This window comes from Lathyrus oleraceus, chromosome 4, assembly GCF_024323335.1.
Source record: "Lathyrus oleraceus cultivar Zhongwan6 chromosome 4, CAAS_Psat_ZW6_1.0, whole genome shotgun sequence".
NCBI lineage: Eukaryota > Viridiplantae > Streptophyta > Magnoliopsida > Fabales > Fabaceae > Lathyrus > Lathyrus oleraceus.
The window spans coordinates 72,736,370-72,742,779 of record NC_066582.1 but is presented as its reverse complement, the minus strand read 5'-3'; the positions used below and the strand labels follow the sequence as shown (position 1 = coordinate 72,742,779).

At 37.9% G+C, this 6,410-nt stretch overlaps 1 long non-coding RNA gene across 1 annotated transcript; it reads left to right on the top strand.

The window, feature by feature from the left end:
- The first annotated feature begins 3,571 nt into the window (after positions 1-3,571).
- Positions 3,572-4,085, top strand: LOC127073465 (uncharacterized). The gene is made up of 2 exons (XR_007785759.1): positions 3,572-3,666; positions 3,887-4,085. It is a non-coding gene; the product is annotated as an uncharacterized LOC127073465 (long non-coding RNA).
- The last annotated feature ends 2,325 nt before the right edge of the window (positions 4,086-6,410 follow it).

The window sequence follows — 6,410 nt, the reverse complement described above, 5'->3', positions numbered from 1 at the left end:
GAGAAAATGAACGAATTGATCAATGTCATGCAAGGGTTTGCCGTGGGGCAAAAAGCACTTGCTGATAAAGTGGAGAAGCTCGAGCGGGCTTCAGCTGCCAACAGTGGTAACAATCAGGAAGGAGTGTCCAACAATGGCCTTGGGGGTTCTAGGGATGGAGGAGATCTCAGAAAGAAAACTACTGCTGGTGTAGTGATAAATAATGAGGGTGGTTTCGGTCTTGCCACAGGCGGTGGACCAGGTCCAATGGGTAATAATCTGAAGGATAGTTTGTTTCCTCCTTTCTTTGGGGCCGAGGAGGATAGTGAGGAAGACAGAGAAGCAGATCAGTTCTCCATGCTGAATGAGCAATTCGGTCAATACGGTGTTCAACCACCAAATAGACAGATTCAGGTGCTGGCGGAGAAAATCAGGGCTCTTGAAAGTCATGCTACTCCGGGGGTTGTTAACATGTCGAACATGGGGCTGGTTGAGGGGATTGTGATTCCACAAAAGTTTAAAGCGCCCGCATTTGACAAGTATAATGGGAGTTCTTGCCCGGAAACTCATCTCCAGGCTTTTGTCCGAAAGATTTCTGCTTATACAATGGACCAAAAGCTTTGGATGTACTTCTTCCAGGACAGTCTGTCTGGGGGGTCTTTGGAATGGTACACCAAGCTGAGGTCGTCTGATATCAAGAGCTGGCAGGATCTTGGTGATGCATTCTTTAAACAATACCAGTTCAATGCTGATATGGCTCCTAGTCGTACCCAGCTGCAGGGTATGTCTCAGAAGCCTAATGAGGGGTTTAAAGAATATGCACAGAGGTGGAGGGAGCTGGCGGCCCGAGTCCAACCTCCGTTGGTGGATAGAGAAATGTCAGACCTGTTTATGGGTACCCTTCAGGGGACATTTGCAGAGAGGATGGTTGGATGCCCGGTTACCAACTTTGCTGATATAGTGGTGGCTGGAGAAAGAATAGAAAGCTAGATAAAGATGGGAAAAATCCAGGGTAGTGCTTCGTCGTCTGGATCGAAGAAGCCCTTTGGTAATAGCCAGAGAAAGAAAGAGGGTGATAGAAGTGCTGTTTATACCCAAAGAGGACAGAGTAGGGATCGTTACTACCAGCACACTGCTGCGGTAACAATTCCTGCTGACAATCAACCTGCACAACAACAACAGCATCAACAACCGCAACAACAACAACAACCATTTCAGCAAAGACCACAAAGGGCCGGGTATCAAGTGAGAGGGCGAATGGCTGATCGTCAATTTGATAGGCCACCAGTGACATATTCCTTCCTGCTGAAAAAGTTGAAAGACTTGGGGTTGGTTCAGCTGAGAACTTTGGCTCCTTTGAGACCTGACCAGAGGCCTCCCAATCATGATGAGAACGCCAAGTGCGAATTTCACTCTGGTGCCCCTGGACACAACGTGGAAAGTTGTAAAGCTTTCAAGCATGTAGTCCAGGACTTGGTGGATTCTAAGGCAAACAATTTTGCTCCATCTCCGAATGTCAATGTTAATCCCATGTCGGCGCATGGTCAAATGGGGGTGAATGCAATCTCTGAGGATAAGGGCAGAGTTGGGCTGATAAGTATAGACCAGTTGAAAACTCCATTGGCTGAGGTCAAGAGGCAGTTGTTGCAGAATGGGGTCTTTCTGGGCTGTGGTGATTGTTGTGTTGCGTGCACTGTTGCCATTAATGGGTGTGTGGTATTGAGAGAGGCTGTCCAGAAGATGATGGATGAAGGAAGCCTCAGGTTTGAGAAGGTGGATTTGGGGAAGGAGGATGTCTCCACCATAACCATCTATTTCGATCATGTCGATTTGTCAACGTTGGCAGATGCGGCTCCAGTTACCATCACGGTACCTGGGCCAATTCCTTATGACAACGACGATGATGTACCATGGTATTATGGTGGAGAGGTCTATTGCAATGGGGAGAAGTTGGAGGATCAGGCTGCAGGTGAAACCACCGTTTCAAAGGTGGATAATGCCGGACCCAGTGGTTTCACTCGCAGTGGAAGGTTGTTTGCACCTGACGCTTTAAGGAGTGGAGATGGGGAAAAAGAAAAGAAAGATAAGACCGAGGCTTTAGCCAGGGCAAGAGGGAAGCAGGTGGTGAATGAGGGTACTCCTGTGGTGACACCGGCGCCTAGTGGGTCGGAAAGAGAACTTGATGATGAAGCTGAAGAATTTCTAAGGATCATCAAGAAGTCAAAGTACAAGCTTGTTGACCATCTGCAGCAGACGCCATCCAAGATCTCAATTTTGTCATTATTGCTGAGCTCAGAGGGGCATAGAGAGGCTTTGCTGAAAATACTGAAGAGAGCCTATGTCCCCCAGGAGATAACAATCAATCAGTTGGAGACAGTGGTGTCTAATGTCAATGCCAGCCATGGGTTGGGTTTCACTGATTTGGATCTGACCGTGGATGGGCGGAATCATAATAGGGCATTACACATTGCCATGGAATGCAAAGGAGCCGTGCTCTCACACGTGTTGGTTGATACCGACTCATCACTCAATGTGTTGCCTAAGAAAGCCTTGGCAAAGCTGGACTGTGAAGGAGTGATCCTGAGGCCTACGGATTTGGTGGTGAGAGCATTCGATGGTTCGAAGAGGGTTGTGTTCGGGGAAGTGGAGCTCCCTGTGAAGATTGGGCCCGAGGTGTTTAAGTCTGTATTTTATGTCATGGATATTCAGCCAACATATAGTTGCCTGTTGGGTCGACCGTGGATACATGCTGCTGGGGCAGTGACTTCGACTTTGCACCAGAAACTGAAGTATATCTGGGACGGGCAGGTCGTCACAGTTTGTGGGGAGGAAGACATCTTCGTCAGCCACCTATCATCGTTCAAGCTATTTGTAGTGCATACCCTTCTTCTCTCGATGCATGGCTTTGTTTCTGGAACCCAGCTATGAGAACAATATCTAACAAATTTGGACTATTTTCTAGGGCCGTGGAATTTAAGTTTTGTTTTGGTTATGATAATTTGAATAAAACTTATAAGGTGGTTGCATTCTTTGTCGATTTAGATATTGATCATTGTTTAGAAAATACTGTCAAAATTTTCAGCTTGGGGGATAATTCATGGAGAGATATTCAATGTTTTCCTGTCGATGTGATTCCACTTCATTGGATTGATGCTTGGCACAACAAAGATGTGTATTTGAATGGTACTATTAATTGGCTGGCCTATTCCAATTATGATTTTCATTTGATGGGTGTTGTTGAAAATTATGTAATCCTTTCGCCAGATCTCTCCACCGAGTTATACACTCAGATGACGTTGCCCCGTGGTTTTGACAAGGGGCCGCATGTTCGGGAAAATATTGCGCTTTTAATGAATTTTCTTTGTTTCTATCGTGATTTAGAGAGAAACCATTTTGTTATATGGCAGATGAAAGAATTCGGAGTTCAAGAGTCTGGGTTCAGTTATTTAAAATTAGTTATCACAATTTCTATTCAACCAGTAATTTATTTGATATTCAGGAGGCGGAATTGTTGCCGATACACCTTTCTGAGAATGGTTATACTTTGATATTGACGAATGGTTATAAGGCACCTGTATTTATATGTGATTGCAGAGATGATACAGTAGAGTTAATAAGGACTACCGATACGATTTTGTGGTTGTGGGCTAAGGATCATATTGAAAGTTTGGTTCCAACTTGTTGAGAGTGAGTTTTTATTTATATGTGTGATTATTATAAGTCAGAAGATGATGTTTTCTCAAAGTAACATGTAGTTAGGTGAGCAGTTTAATTTGCTACAGCATAGAGACTAGTGACTAGTATTTCAACTTGAACCAACCATTTTAAGATGGCTATTAGTGAGAACATGATGCATTTTAATTTTATGATCTTATATGAATCTTACTTATCACATAATATTTTGTAGATATTATTTGGAAAGTATGGAAAAGGGGTTGATGCACTTGACTATGTTGAAGCAACAGATGAGAGCATGATTTTCAATCAATTAGAATTGTTTTTTTAGTTTACTTAAATGATGCAGAATCACTCAACTTTTTGATTTTTTCTTAACGTATTTATAATTATTTTTGTATTCAATATAATATATAGTATTTTACATGCCATCTCTACCTGTGTTTTTGGAACAAATCACTAAAATTTGATGCTTAGCTGATAAGCTAAATAGTTGTTTGCTTGATTGATTTGTCGTTTGCTCTGCTACATAAGATGTAGGCTAGCTTGCACTTTTGAAAATGATTTTTTTTTGTTAAGTGATTGCACTTAGAAACAACTTTGTTTATCAAATGTGTATTCTTAGACTACTCCAAAGAACGTATAGTGTCGAAGGTTTAACTACTATCTAAAATATAAAGTGAAATAAATAAAATATGTAAAGACTTGTTTGATTGGTTGTGTGTTGAAATAAATTTTATAATAGATATTTGTAAATTTAGAATAATTAGGTAAATTGCACTAACATGGATATTCATGTAATTGATAAAAGAGGATATTCATGTAATTGATAAAAGAACTAATCAAGTAGAGTCATATTGATGTATGTTATCTCACTGTCTTTTAGAATTAGCTTCTATGTACCGTTGACTACTCTTTTTTTATCGTGAATATGCATGGTAACTTTCTCCGCAAAAAAAGATTTTTTTTAATGATAGGATTGATAGAGATCTAATGAATAGGTTTGGACTTATGTGGAGAAACCTATCAAAAAGCCTTAATGTAATGCATATTTTTCCCTTTTGTTGATATAACTATTGATTAATTGACATATTTATATTTTTTGTTGAGTTGTGCGTCACACATTCAATTTTGTCTTTTGTGTTGATCATGAAATTTTATTTACTTGATGAACATGAATTATTTGATGATGAGTTTATGGTTTACGCTATACTTAATGAGCTTCATTTAAGGACCAATCAATCAGGATAATTTGAGTCTGAATCCTAATTGAAACAATCATTGATTAGGATGTACTAACCTTCCCCGAATTTTAAATTACAAAAGTCCATTCCCCTTAAAACTATAATTATAAATGAATAGGAAAAGTGGATTCTTGATGCGGTGGTTATGGTCTTCTGGTATGGTGATGCATGGTGAACATGCATGATAAGGAGTCCAACTAATACTAGATACAAATTCATATAAGGATATTCAATATAAAAGATAGACACATGTATAAATAATCATGCAAATAATTATACAAATTTAAGATGAAACTAACACTTTCTGATCTCAACAATGTTGCCTCAAGAAGGGATTCTTGCAAAGAATCACATGTTAGGTCACATATTGGGAGACAACAAAAGGGGCATATTGAATCTTAAACTATATATTGAATCTTAAACTATAATTTCTCTTGTTAAACTAATTTTTTTTCTAACTGTATTTATAATTGATTTTTTTATTCAAGATAATATATAATGTTTTACATGCCGCCATCTCTGCCCTTGTTTTTTAGAGCAAATCAGTGAAATAATCCATTATTTTGTATTGTTTGATTAATTGTTTCCTTGATGGAGTTGTGGTTTGTTTAGCCTACATAAGATGATATGTATGCTAGGTTGCACTTTCGATAATAAACTCCTTTTTTTTATCAAGTTATTGCATTGAACAATAGATTTAGTTGATCGGATGTGAATTATTATAATACTTCCCGATTAGTTGATCGGATGTGAATTCTTAGAATATTTTAGAGAACATTGTTCTGAGGGTTGAATTATTATCTAAGAAAAAGTAAAAAATAAAGTGAAATAATTAAAATATGTAAAGACTTGCTTCTTTAGGTGTTTGTTGAGTATAAATTTACTATGAATATCGTAGATTTAAAACAAAGACCTTGCTAACAAGTGTCTCATGGACCCTCTTTAAAGATTTCAAATAAAGATAATATTTTATAAAAAAATTAACCATTTCAATTTACAAAACATAAAATATGCATGTTTTCAAAAAAATAACTTTCTATTTTAAGTTCTTGAAAAGAGTGCTCGTGGGGCACTCCATAGCATTTCACTTAAAATAATAAAGCAATTTGAAATGACATGGGTATTCATATAATTAGTAAAATCAATACTATTTTGTCTCAAAATTATTATCTTTTAAACTTAATTTTACTTCAAATTAATATTATTTGCACTACTTTCAAAGTATTAAATCCCGCTCTTTATTTATAACAATGTGTAATCAATAACAATTAAGAATAACTTTATAAAATTGTTACATGTATTCCTTTATTTATTACTTCTCTTAATTTGTGCAACAATTTTTTTTTGTTGAGATAAAGGGAGTATCAAATAGGGTTCATCCAACCATGTACTATGTCACTACCTTTTGGGATTGGCTGCTCAGTGTCGCTATTTTAGATTGACAACTATTTTTTTTTTAACGTGTGGTAACTTTCTCGACAAAAAAGGCTTCATCTAATGATAATATTGATA